Source organism: Momordica charantia (genome assembly GCF_013281855.1).
Source record: "Momordica charantia cultivar OHB3-1 chromosome 7 unlocalized genomic scaffold, Mcharantia_2.0 BLBB01000007.1, whole genome shotgun sequence".
Classification (NCBI taxonomy): Eukaryota; Viridiplantae; Streptophyta; class Magnoliopsida; order Cucurbitales; family Cucurbitaceae; genus Momordica; species Momordica charantia.
The window spans coordinates 2575452-2590414 of NW_028275165.1; the positions used below are offsets into that span (position 1 = coordinate 2575452).

A 14963-nucleotide genomic window follows, 5' to 3' on the forward strand; every position below is an offset into this window, starting at 1 on the left:
ATGTGAGTGTTTGACTTGGTTTTTGAATTGAATGAGTTGACTTTGACTTGTCTTGATGGAGTTGACTTTGACCTTGACCAAGTGGACTTTAACTTGCCATAAAAACACTAAAAAATGCATAACTTGCACCAAATTGAAGTGCATAGTTCTAACTTCTTGCATATCTTCCTTTATTTCTCTTGTCGAGTTCAAGAATGCTTGGACACGAAGTAGCAAAGCTTATTGAAGTTTCCTAGCTCTCGATCTTGTGATCGGTCCATGAGGCATAACAACGGTAGCTCCTTGGTTCATATCATTTATTGTCTCAAGATATTATTATTGTATGCCTCTAGTTGTTGCTAGGGAGAACTTGGTGTACCCATTATTGATTATAGTGGAGATTTTAACTTCGGTCCGTGGTTTTTTACTCATCATATTGAGGGAGCTTTTCCACGTTAAAATTGCTTGTGTCCCGTGCTTGTTTGAATTATTATTTTTACTTGTTATTTCCTATTAGGCTCACACAAGAGGGGATAATTAGTCAATAAAATTAAGTGTTTATCCCAACATATCGACCGTTTTACGGGTGAGAACTAAATTGATCGACCATTTTCTTTCCTAGGCTAAAGAGAAATCTCACAATTCCTTTTACTGGTTTATGATCCAACTAATAAATTTTGTTTTCTTATAATATATCCACACCTTACTACAAAACCCAAATTGAAAACAAATAATACAAATAACACAAAGAAAATACACAAGTTTTGCACTATAATGTATCCCTCACAAAAAGATGGGCAAATTTTTAGGTAGGAGGTAATGAAAGTTTTGAAAAATTTTAGAGGAGAATTTGAATAGATAAAGATTTTTGCTTTGATAATTGAGTGGAGGAGGATGAATTTGATAACTTTAAATAAAATTCCGTGGATGAAATTTGGTCATTGGATCTAGCGTAAAAAAGAATGAATCATGCAGATAAATAAGATAGACGAGTAAAAGAAATAAAGAAAATTTTGGAGATTGCCTGACATTGCGGAGATTGAGAAATAATTTAGGGTAAATGAGAGTGATCATGGAGATTGAGAGATATGTGGAAATGAAGAAAGTTTGTGGAAATAAAAGAGAAAATTATTAAATTATTAAATCTGAATTTATTTAAATGTTGTCACCACATGATTCATCCACCACGAAGCAAAATTGCTAATGCCATGTGACTGCCACATCATTGCCACGTCATCATTATTTGATTGTTAAATGTCACATCACTTGCCACATTAGCAAAGTGTCACGTCACCTGCCCATGACAACTTCTAATTGGTTGAAATGTTCATGTCAATTTTCACATTTGATTTTTCTTCCCACTTATGTGATTTTTCTTTACGAGCTCTACGCTATTGACACTTTGAAACACTAAAAACATCAATAAATTAAAACTTGTTACCATCAAAACATATGGTTTGATTAAAGCTCATAATACTAACACACTCCCTAAGCGCCTCTTATATATTATATTAAGGAACCCGACTCTTTCTACAGTAGGAGTCAACATGTACAACGCTTCTTTTTATGGGGGTAAGAAGAAAGTCGATCATTTCCATATTTTATAATCAAACCAATACAACACTATTTTTCAACCTCAACATCAACCCTTATAAGATTTGGAATTGAAAATACAATCTCACAAACTCTCTCAAATAGCAGATATATAAATTTAACTCATAAATTTTTGTAAAAAAAATCTTACAAAATAAAACCTTTAAATGACTATAAGAAATAACATTAGAAGCACACAAACCTCTAAAAGATAAATATATATCTCAAAAGATTGGAAGAAAAATTGAAGCTAGAATGAGATCAATAATGGAAGAATTTGAGAGTATTTTTAGGGAGAAAATATTAGGCGTGTTCAAAAAATCTGACAACTCGACGAAGGTTGGGTTGGGTTGGAAAAATCCCAACCCGATCGGGTTGGGTCGGGCCTCGGGTTGACCCTTGAACATTTCGAGTTGACCCGACCCAACCCGACATCATTTTTTTCTTTTAATATATATATATATATTTATATTTATATTAGAAATATTACATATATATATATAATAATAATTAATCAAGACTTTATTTTTTAGGTTCAATCTCAACCATCCATTTTCTTTTAATCTCAACCATCCATTTCCATTTATGATTTCATTTCTTACTCTCTAGTTTCCAATCTCTTCATCTCCTCCATTTACCCAACCAAACTCTCACCTCCATTTTTATCCATCATCCAAGCTTGAACTTGAAGCTCCTTCCTCCTGCCGCCGCCACCGCACCATCTCCTCCCACCCCACCTCCCGCTGCATCTGTCGTCGTCCCACCACCTCGCCACCCCACCGCCGCCGCCCGTTTTTGAAGTAGGTAAGTTTCAGACTGACGCCTCTACTTGGGTTCTCTTTGCCATTTTTTTTCTTCTGTTTTCGCACTCTCTCTCGCGTCTACTTCTTTTATGTGTCTCCTCTTAGTTTCATATCTAATTGCTCTCATCATCTTGACAACATTTTATTCTAGGGAGGAAGAATTAACATCCAAGCCAATCTCATTGACAAATTTTTCTTCTCTGTCTCTCTCTCATTTTTGATGGTCTCAAGAAAAAAAAAAGAAGCATACAAGAAAAACCCATCAATAGCTACAACCCGACCCAACCCGAATTTTTTAGGTTGGGTTGGGTTGGGTTGGCCATCATTTTGGGCTGGGTTGGGTTGTATATAAGTAATTTGGAAGCAAAATTAATTTGAGAATTGAATCTTAAATGTATAAGAAATGAATGGAGAGATTAATTAGAAAATAATAATGATGATGATAACAACAACAATAAAACTCTCGAATATCTAGCTGCATTAAATTTAAGAAACCATGTCCTCAATGTTTACTCTTTATTTTCTTTCCCTTTTTCCCCCTTTTTTTTTTCCTTTTTAGGCCACGTTTACCTATCCACAATCATAATGGAAAAATCAATTGGAATCGTAATGTTATTCCATTGATGTTGTTTATTATAAATTTTCTGGAATTGTAATTAGTATTCGTTTAATGTTGTTAACTAAAACTTCTGGAATCGGAATCAGAATTAGATATATAACAATTACTAATATACCTCTTTCTCTTTTTTAACTAATTACAGATATATTATTGTGCTAATATTTTTAAAATTACAATAATAATAAATTTTAAATTAATTTATTACTATATTATTGATAGTAAAAAAATTTATTATAACAATTTATCTAATATTAATATACAATGAATAATTAAAATAAAATTACGTATTAATAAAATATTTTTTATTAGAACAACCCCACTTTAATATAATATATTATCAAGTTTTATTATTCTCCTATTTAAAAGTAATAATATCTATTTAAAAAATTTATTGATATTAAATAATATTAATTTATTATATTATATAATAAAATCACATCAACTAATAAAAATGAGAGTATAAAGGGAGAAGAAATTATAAAAGTTTAAAAAGAACTAATTAAAAATTATATAGATTTAATCCATAGATGAGAGAGAAATGGTAAAGATGGTACATTAATTATAATATATATGGGGTCCATGGAATAAAGAATGGGAATGAGATTGATGGGATTGTAGGGGTGTAATGAGATTACTTAAGGGATTATAAAGTTTGAGGTGAGTTCAACTATTTGATTACATTCCTACAATTTGGTAAACACCATCAATGGGAATTAAAGTTTTCATTATGATTCATTGATTACGACTGCGGGAAAGTAAACAGGGCCTTAATTTTTTTAAATTTCTCAACCGGGTTTATTGGTTTGCTCGGTTGATTCCACATCTACCGTCATCCACTAACTAGTTGGTTTTTTTCCTTTCAATTACTTATTTTTGAACTTATTCGTTTCAACTCCGATTTGAGTGATTTAAGAGGTGTTGGAATCGTGTTTTTGAACTATATGCAATAAAAATCTCATAACACAAAAATCATTATTAAATTAAAGAAGTGTTATCAATAAATTATATAATATGACTGAAGCTCCTAAAGAAATTTATGTTTTACAGCAATAATTCTGGCACACTAAAAATACCTAATACTAAGTGTGTCTGTTATCATTAAAACATTAATTAATTAATCGATATTAAGGCATAAAAAGCTAACAATCTCACCATTTTTTATGATGATAAACCATTCAAGAAAAAATGAAATCCAAATGGTGTGTGAGATAACATGAAACACAATTAAGACATGCGTAAATTTAATTGGAACCAAATATCTCACAAATTTATTCATTTTTCTTAATAAAGACATGAAAGTTGTCACTTTTAAAGCAACCACCCATCACGATGCAGAATTAATTAAGAGACGTCGTAAATTAGAAATTCTAAGATAATTTTTTTTTCATAGATAACTACTCCCCTAAATAGATAAATAATATGAATAAGAGGGGTATAGTAATTTCGATCATATCTCCGTAAGCTTCTACCTCTACACATTTAACCTTTTTACATTTATCTTAGTGAATGTTCTCAGGGGAGTTTTTGCAATTTTCACTTTATCGAACTTAAATTTTTTGAGCAACATACTCACTATGCACTTGAAAAAACCCACAACAATAAACAATAAAAATCAATAGGGAGAATCAATATTATTTAAAACAAATACAAAATTCACATTTCGTATTAACCTTTCCTAAACATATGTCATCTCTAAAAATATCAATATAAATACCAAGGAGACGAAGGAACACAAACAAAATCATTCAAATGAGAATAACAAATTTGCACAAGAAAGATAGCAGTTCAATCTATCTCGAATATGGCATAAGACTAGTGAAATTTTAAATAGTAATTTAATTATCATGGTTGTGTGCACCAAAACAAATTTTCATGCACAAAGATACATTAACCAAATTGATCTCAAAACATTACTTTTAAATATATTGTCTATTTTTTAGATTACTTTTCGAGTACAAGAAGTGGTTAGGCCGTTCTATGAACAAATAAGAACATCGGTGATTTATAAGTAATGATCATAGTCTCGATCTATTTACAAAATTTTACATCCACGTGAATAGAGTGTATATATCTTTGCCTCATTTTCTAGGTACGCGAAACTATGATCTTTCGTAGGGATAAGTGTTTGACTTGAGCTCCCAACTTTTCCCTAATACGAGCTTCGCAGTCTTTGATAATTTTTCGAATCAAACATTTGGCGAGCTAAAAAATGAAAATGTTTAGAAAGTTGTGAGAGGCAACACAAGAAAGATTTTAACCATTTTTGCAAGAGACCGAGAGGAAAAAATTGCAGCATTTTAGCACATGTATACGTGGTGAAGAAAGCGATTGGAGAGGCGATTCTGTTTACCACATCTCAGCATTACAAATCCAATCCAATCCAAACTATTTGGATTCAAAGATCTGTCGAAGAAAAAGAAAAAGAAAAAGAATGGCGGACGATGGGCGAAACAGGGCGGAATGCGAGCGAATCTTCAACCGCTTCGACAGCAACGGCGACGGCCAGATCTCGCTGTCGGAGCTTGAGAGCGCTCTCAGCGCCCTCGGCTCCTCCTCGCCGGAGGAGGTCCGGCGGCGGATGTCGGAGATCGACAAGGACGGCGACGGCTACATTTCGCTCGAAGAACTCTGCGATTTCCAGAGGGCCAATCCCGATTTGATGAAGGAGGTTTGCAAGAGGCTTTAGGGTTTCTCTTGCTTTGTATGAAATGAATCTGATAATATTAATTTAATTCCTTTTTCAATTTATTTCGCCCAAATTTGTTTAATTGGGAACCTTAATTCTAATTTTCGATTTTTTTTATTCTTCTTTTCCAAATGTTTAATTAATTCATCCTCCCCTTTGACTGGGAAATTATTATGAATTTTGTATTTAATAGATAATTTATAGTTCCCCAATCCTTATGTTTTAACATTAATTTTCAATTTAGTTCTTTACCATTGAGGATTCTTAAAATTTACATATGTGAATGCACCAAATAAGTAGTTTCTTTCAAATAAGTATCCATCGGTCCATTCATGATACTATCGAGAGCCTTGTTCTTATTTATGCCAACACATTTTTCTCTCTGGAGCACACCATCCATTTAACGATCTTCTCTTCGAGTCACACAGCTTTGTGTTGACATTTAATGATTCATCCACAATTCCTCATACGATCGCATCTCTCTGACACTCAATGATTCAACTAACTCACGAGTACGACATTGATGCCACTTGTTAATTAGGACAACATACATCGTTTCTTCATAATTTTTATAATGGTATGATATTATCCACTTTACTTTGGACACAGATTTAGACACATAAATCCTCACGACAGAGATTTGTTTACCCAAAATATTATTATGTATTAACAAAGATATAGATGTCTTTGATTCTACTATCGACATATTTAATAATTATTTCTTGATTTTTAAGAAATAGAAAAAATAAACATAAATTAATTGTTTTTTATTTTCTAAAATGTTAAAGAGATTGAGAAATATGTTAGGGAGAGGAAAATGTGCAGAGGCAGGGGAAATAAAAATGTACACACATAGAATTCTTTTATAGAAAAAAGTTAGAGAGAAATTTTAGATAACAACCTAAGTGAGTAGAGATATTTTTTTTATAGAGAAATTTTAGAGGGAGTAAATTCATATAGATAGAGAAAAGTTTTTTTACAGAGAAAAGTTAGAGAGTTAAAAAGAAGTTAAACCCGAGTTTATCTTAATTAGTAAGATTGTGGGTTCGAATCTCCATTCTTCGTAGCAAAAAAAATAGAGAGGAAAAAAATTTGTTAGAGAACACGGAGAGTATGTTTTAGAGAGGAGAAAACATTATAGAAAGAAAAGTTTGAGACAAATATGATTTTTTTAAATATAATAATGGTGTTGTCTGGGGGAAAGAATACCCTGGACACGTGGAGGACAGCCATTGGTGCTCCAAGGTGACCCATGAGTCATGCCCCAGCTCGGACCGTCGAGATCACCACCACTAGCGTTGACAGATGCTAAGTATGAGGGCCGAGGTGAACTTGGCCGAGGTCCGATCTACCGGGAAGCTCGGTGGGGGCCAATGTGAGCTACTGTCAGCGGCGTGATTATCGGGTGTAACCGTCGGTCCCGAGATTACTGGGTGTAACCGGCGGTCCCGAGATTACCGGGTGTAACCGTCGCGAGATTAGCGGGACTACCACCCATAAGTAGAGGACCTCACTCCACGATCAGGTACGATGATTTCTGACCTCGAACTAAACTGGGAATCCGACCTATACTGACTTGATCATCGGAGTGCTCACCTTTTGTGCAGGTCCGCCCAAGTATTCAGATCGGTCCGGAGGCCGAGTTCGAGCTGCAATAAAAAATACACTGTTGTGCATATCCTTGCATAAACATTTGGCGCCGTCTGTGGGGAACGACAGTCTAAGTCATCCCAATTCTTTTAAACCAACACGCGAGCGAAAATGGTTCAACAAGCAAACTCGACCAATACGGCAGATCGAAGGATTCTAGCTGCCAGCGATGCCCACTAGCGGGAGGTCGGAGCAGCAGTGGTAGAGGGGCAAGGTCACGACGGCCCAGCAACAGAACCCCTCCGCAGGTCGGCACGACTCACCGTGTCTGTTCTGCCACCTGCGCACCCAAGGACTTCCAAGGCCACCCGTGGCCGAGGTGGGACCTCTAAGAAGGACGCCCGGGGTCCAGCCCCGGCTCCAACAAGTGAGAACTTTGACGCACTCCAGAGAGAAATGGAGGCAATGCGCACGCAAATGCGGTCCATGGAGGAAATGTACAACGAAATGATACTAGCTGCAGACGCAGGGTCCCGATCTGAGAACCGAGTGACGCGCGTTGACATACGCGAGCAGAGGGGTTCCCACCTCGGCCCAGTCGAGGAGGAACATCCCGAAGACAACGAGAGCGAGGGACACACTCGCCAGAGGGGAGACCTCCGTGAGCATCTCAACAGAAAGAGAGGCTCATCCTTCCGAAAAGGACAGTCACCATCCCGCTCACATCGGAGCTCCAACCAGCAGGCTGAATCTTCTCACAACCCAGCAACTCCCGCAGGGATGATCACAAGGGAGGAGTTCGACCAGCTGAGGGGCAAGCTCGATGCTCAGGTTGAGGCCTTAAAGGCCAAATGTGAGCAGAAAGAAGATCCACTGAACGATGGCGACCTGGGAGAATCGCCATTCACCTCGGACGTTTTGGAAGCACCGATCCCTCCGAAGTTCAAAGCTCCTACTGTGAAACCTTATGATGGGTCAAAGGACCCTAAAGATTATGTTGAGGTCTTTGAGGTCCTCATGGATTTCCAAGCGGCATCAGACGCAATCAAATGTCGCGCCTTTCAGATCGCGCTTACTGGCAGCGTGCGATTGTGGTATCGGAGACTGCCAGCCAGGTCGATCTCGACCTACTCTCAGCTGAGAAGGGAGTTCCTCGCCCAGTTCTCTTCTCGGCATTATGACAAAAAGACAGCGTCCCATCTCGCCACCATCAGACAGAAGGAGGGTGAGACGCTGCGAGAATATGCCACCAGGTTCCATGAGGAGCAATTGAAGGTCGCACACTGCTCCGATGACTCGGCCATGTGCTATTTTCTCACCGGTCTAGCCGACGAAGCCCTCACGGTGAAGCTTGGAGAGGAGGCCCCGGCCACCTTCGCCGAAGTACTTCAGAAGGCGAAGAAAGTCATCGATGGACAGGAGCTCCTCCGAACCAAAACCGGCCGACCAGAACGAAAGATCGACGGGGGCAGAAGTGGAAAAGATATAGAAAAGGCAGATCCCAAGTCCAAGGACAAGGGATCCTTCTCCAGTGGCCGAGCTGAGTATCAAAGGGCGGAGAACGAACCTACCAGGAGCCGACCTTATGAACGCTTCACCCCGACCACAATTCCAATTTCCGATATCCTAACGAACATCGAGGAGTCTGGAATGGAAAAACTCCTCAAACGCCCTGAGAAGCTTTGGGGAGCCCCGGAGAGGCGCAGCAAGGACAAGTATTGCCGCTTCCATCGGGAGCACGGCCATAACACGTCAGATTGCTGGGAGTTGAAGCGCCAATTTGAGGATCTAATTCAAGATGGCTACTTCAAGAAATTTGTGGGAAAGCCTAGGACCAGCTTGGCAGAGAAAAAGGAAGAACGGAAGCGTTCGAGGACGCCGCCCCGGCGCACTGACCGACCTGCGGTCATCAATACCATTTTCGGAGGGCCAAGCGGGGGCCAGTCCGGACATAAAAGAAAGGAGTTAGCTCGTGCAGCCAGGTGCGAGGTGTGCATCATCAGGGAGCAGAGGCCGACCTACCCAATCACCTTTGGCAGTGCAGACTTGGAGGAGGTCCACCTGCCCCACAATGATTCACTTGTGATCGCTCCCTTGATTGATCATGTGGTGGTCAGAAGGGTGCTGGTAGACGGAGGCGCATCTGCTAACATCCTGTCCTTACCGACCTACCTCGCCTTGGGATGGACGAGGTCGCAATTGAAGAAAAGCCCGACACCGCTGGTTGGGTTCTCTGGAGAATCGGTCATCCCAGAGGGTTGCACCGACTTGCCGATCACATTTGGGCAGGACCAAACTCAGGTCACCCAAATGGCCGAGTTCGTGGTGATTGACGGTAGATCGGCCTATAACGCCATCTTTGGGAGACCCATCATCCATTTATTTCGGGCCATTCCCTCGACACTTCATCAAGTTTTGAAGTATTCCACCCCCAATGGCGTGGGCACGGTCCGAGGAGAACAGACCGCTTCGAAGGAGTGCTATGCCTCCGCACTCAAAGGCTCATCGGTCTGTGCCCTCGAAACTCTCGTCGGTGGGGATGAGACGCTCGAGTTCGAGGCCGACCTGTAGAGGAGGGAGTTTGCCGCACCCACTGAGGAGCTCGAACTTGTTCCTCTGCTTAGTCCCGAGAAGCAGGTAAGCATAGGAACTAAGCTGGGGGCCACCGACAGAGAGGAGCTAATCCACTTCCTCAGATCCAACTTGGACGTCTTTGCATGGTCTCACGAGGACATGCCTGGTATCGACCCGGAGATTATGACGCATCGCCTCAGCATAGATCCGTCGTTCCGACCTGTTAAACAAAAACGAAGACCTATAAACAAGGAGATGAGTGATGTAATTGTTGAAGAAGTTAACAAACTTTTGAAAGCTGAATACATAAGAGAAATTTCGTATCCCGAGTGGCTCTCCAATGTTTTATTAGTTAAAAAATCTAACGGAAAGTGGAGAATGTGCGTCGACTTTACGAACCTAAATAAGGCATGCCCGAAAGATTGCTTCACACTGCCGAGGATTGATCAGCTCGTGGACGTCACAGCTGGGCACGAACTGCTCACCTTCATGGATGCCTACTCTGGGTACAACCAAATCAAGATGCATATCCCAGATCAAGATCATACCACATTCATAACAGACCAAGGTCTGTACTGTTACAAGGTCATGCCCTTCGGTTTAAAGAACGCAGGAGCGACCTACCAGAGAATGGTGAACAAAATGTTCGCCAAGCAGATCGGCCGGAATATGGAAGTGTATGTGGACGACATGCTCGTCAAAAGCAAGCAGTCTAAGTCGCATCTTTCCGATCTGACCGAAGCCTTCGAGGTTCTAAGGACATATCAAATGAAGCTCAACCCAGCTAAATGTGCCTTTGGAGTCTCTTCAGGAAAATTCCTTGGCTTCATGGTGAACCACCGGGGGATCGAGGCCAACCCTGAAAAGATTAAAGCTGTGCTCGAGATGGAGGCACCCAAGACGCTGAAACAGCTTCAGTGCCTCAACGGCAGGATTGCAGCCCTGAACCGGTTTGTTTCAAGATCGACAGATAAGTGCCTTCCTTTCTTCAAAGTCCTACGAAAGAAAGGGCCGTTTGAATGGACAGCGGAGTGCGAACAAGCATTTCAACAATTGAAGAGCTACCTCTGCTCGGCACCTTTGCTCACCAAGCCCCTGCCAGGGGACAAGCTTCAGTTGTACTTAGCAGTGTCTGACAGTGCCGTCAGCTCGGCCCTAATCAGGCAAGAGGAAGCGCGGCAAAACCCGATCTACTACACAAGCAAGGCTATGACCGAAGCTGAGACCAGATACCCTCAAATGGAAAAGCTGGCTCTTGCTTTAGTCACCTCGGCCCGACGGCTTAGGCTATACTTCCAAGCCCATACTGTGGTGGTGCTCACTAACTTGCCCCTAAAAAACATCTTCCATAAGCCAGAAGCTTCTCGACGCCTGATGAAGTGGGCAATGGAGCTAAGTGAGTACGACATCCAGTTCGAACCCAGAACTGCGTTGAAAGGACAAACACAGTGGCAGATTTCATAGCCGAGCTCACACCACCTTCTGAGCTGAACGAGTCCGACCTACCGTGGACAATCTATGTCGACGGATCCTCCAATGAGAAGGGGTGCGGGGCCGGGGTCCTCTTGCTCGGACCAAGAGGCGAGCGATTTGAGTATGCCTTGAGGTTCGGCTTCGGGACTTCCAATAACGAGGCTGAGTATGAAGCATTTATTGCTGGTCTACGAATCGCCAGAGCATTGGGGGCCTCTTGTGTTAAGATTTTCAGCGACTCCCAGCTGGTTGTGAGCCAGATCACGGAAGAGTACCAAGCCAGGGACTCCCGAATGGAGAAGTATTTGGGTAAGGTCAGATCGTACCTCGTCCAATTTCGAGCTTACGAAGTAAGTCGGGTTCCCCGAGCAGAAAATTCTAATGCCAACGCCTTGGCCAAGTTAGCATCAGCGTACGAGACCGACCTGGCCAGGTCGGTCCCCGTCGAGATCTTAGACAATCCCTCGATCTCAGAGCCAGATCTGATGGAGATCGGTGCTCCAGAGTCCTCATGGATGGACCCGATTGTGGACTTCATTAGGGGCAATTTACCACAAGACCCCAAGGAGCGCAGAAGGTTGGCAAGGCAAGCAGCTCGGTTCGTGGTCCGAGGTGGAGCGTTGTACCGACGCGGCTTTTCCCTGCCTCTATTGAGATGCCTAACCCCTGAAGAGGGCCTATACGTCCTCAGAGAAATCCACGAAGGAGTGTGCGGCAATCACTCAGGCGACCGGTCGCTGTCAGCCAAAGTGATCCGACAAGGATACTATTGGCCGACCCTCAGCCAGGACGCCAAGAAGTTCGTTAGAACTTGCAACAATTGCCAACGCTACGGAAACATAATCCACCAAGTCGGACATCTAGTCTTAAGGAAGGTCCAAACCCATATGGGTGCCCTTGACCCGACCTGGGAGGGGCCGTTTGAGGTCAAGGGAATAGTCCGACCTGGGACGTACATATTGGCCGACCTGAAAGGAGACGTCCTCGCGCACCCGTGGAATGCGGAGCACCTGAAGCGTTATTATCCTTGAAATGCCAAAATGGTTTTCAATGGGTCTGTAAAAACTGTTTCAAACGAATTATGATCGGAATAAATGTGATGATTTAATTTCATGATTCCGAGTTCGACCAGAAATTAAATGGGGGCCACGGACTCCCACACGATCACATCCCAGCAGTCGGTTAAAATTCAATCCTCCAAAACCTAAGGGTACGAGGCGCGATGCCAAAACCGTTGGTGAACTTAAAATTCAAACCTTCAAGGCAAGGGGGCGATGTGAAAAGTTCAGAATGATCAAGCCTTTGAACCTAAGGATACGAGATGCGATATGCAGACCAGTTATGGACTTAGGATTTTAGCCTTTTAACGTTTTTAAGTTAAAGGTGTGATGTTAAAAAGTCCAGAGTTGGTGCAATGCATTGAATACTAGACAGAGATTCGAATTCAAAATTTCAAGTATTTTAATTGAAGGCGCGACCTCAAAAGTGCGAGGTACGAGGTGACATTGGCTTTAGCTCAAAGAAAAATCAAAGAAATGAAGGCAACAAAGTGAAAACAAATGAGAGCTTCTTTATTGAATGGAGAGCAGAGCTAAGGCTTATAGACCTTGCAGCTCTGCCCTGACACTTACAAACAAAGGAGAAGAGAAGAAAGACAGAGAAAGGCCTCATGAAGGATGATCGCCTAAGAGCCTGCCTGAGGAGCGCCCTCCTGAGTGGTGCCGACCTGGTCCTCTTCGAGATCGGAGTAGTCAGAGTCCAGATCTCTGACGTACTTATCCACCAACGCTTGGGGGCCAGGGGTGCCGCTAGGCCCAGACGCCCACTGCTCGGCATACCTCTTCTTCAGACCACTGAGATCGATCTGAAGGTCAGGCATGTCGGAAGCAATGCCCTTCATGAGAAACTTGAAGCCCGCGTCAGAGAAGTCTTTGGCAAATCCATCGAAGTCAGGATGTTGCCTAAACGATTCCTCCAATAGGACTCCATTACTGAGACGCTCATTCGCCGTCTTCAACTCGGCAGTCGCATGCTTCAGCTCCTCATCCTTCGCCTCAAGCGCTTGGAGCATGTCGTCCTTCTCCTTGAGGAGTTGGAACTTCTCCTTCTCCAAGCCCCTGGTGATAGCATGGGCAGCTCGGAGCTGGGCCTTGCGTCTGTCGTCTTTCTTCTTCAGCAGCTCGGCCTTGGTCTCCACCTCGGCCTTCAAAATTTCCACCTCAGAGTGAGCCTTCAGCAGCTCATCCTTCATGGTGGAGGAAGCAGCCTCCAAGGCAGCAGAGAACTCCTCTTTCTCCCTCGCTGCCAGAACTTCCCTCCCGTCCAGCTCGGCCTTTACAGCCAGAGCCGATTGAATGGAAGCAACAAACGCCTGAGAAAAAACACCAAGAAGAAAATTAGACCGATCTACCTGTTAGGTAAATTGAGCAAAAATGAAGACATCAATCTTACCTCAGCAGCGTAGTCGATGGTCCTCTGCAGAACGGACCCCGGGTCACTTATAAATTTGGACGCCCTTCTGAGGCAGCGGTCCAAACTTGCAGCCGAGATGCGGGACACCTGGTCCCTCACCCCGGAGCTTGACGGTTCGACTCTGAACTGTGCTGTCACGTCGGACGTCCCGCCCATCCTGGCTTCAGGATCGTCCACCCGATCCGCGAAGCTCGCAGGCAGGGCCCCACGAGCTCCGACCTCTAAGGGGGAGGTGGTCTTCTTCTTCTTCCTCCTTCGCTTCAGAGGGGCCTCCTCCCTCACCTCATCGCCCAAGGACGAGACGTCCGCCGCCTCGGTCTGACCCCTGGGGCGCTTCTCCCTCGAAGGACCACCAGAAGACTCCAACTCGATCACTGGGGCTGGATCTTCCGAGGCTGGCCCTACCACAGCAGGAATGGCGGGTTTCGAACTCTGGGCGGCCTCAAGAGCATGGGCTCGGCCCTTAAACTTGCGTTTCACGTTGCTTGCAAATCCGCAAACCATGGCTGCAAAACAAAAACAGGAGTCAACACAAAGTTAGAGGAAAGAGGGGGGAGCAAGCTCGGCATACCAAGTTCGGAGTTCGGCCTTGAGGATTCAATGGGACGAACTGCAGGGTTGTAATCTAGCAGCCCCTCAAGCAGCAGCTTGTCGGTCACCAAGGTTCCGACCTTCCTACCCCTCGAAAAATGCTCCTTGTAATATTTCAGCGTGTCGAAGGAGGCTTGCGTAAGCTCGGGGACTGGTCGGATTAAACTGCACGAAGACAAAAGTTCGAGTTAGACCTGAATGACAGGAAAGAAAATCATAAAAAGTAAGAACTACTCCATACCTAGGTTCCCAAACCTAGTGGGGACGTCAAAGAAGGAACGACCTGACTCGTCCTTTGCAAGCCATTCCCCAGAAGCGTAGAACCACTTCCTCACCCATCCCTTGATGGAGGTCGGCCCCTTAACTATACCGCCTGCGCCTTTCCTTGCGCGCATATAGAACCGACCAGGCTTCTTAGCTATCCTTTTCGCTTCGAAGCACGCGAGGAGCTGGTCTACGTCCAACAGCTCGACCTCTTCACTATCCCGAGCTCGTAGCCAAAAAAGGATGGCCAAAGCGAAAATGACACCTCATCCATTGGGGGCCACTTGAGCCAGAGCCAACCCAGTTCGGAAGAGAAATT

At 43.1% G+C, this 14963-nt stretch overlaps 1 pseudogene; it reads left to right on the forward strand.

Annotated features, from left to right (window-relative positions):
* The first annotated feature begins 5054 nt into the window (after positions 1-5054).
* Positions 5055-5931, forward strand: LOC111018587 (polcalcin Syr v 3 pseudogene; annotated as a pseudogene).
* The last annotated feature ends 9032 nt before the right edge of the window (positions 5932-14963 follow it).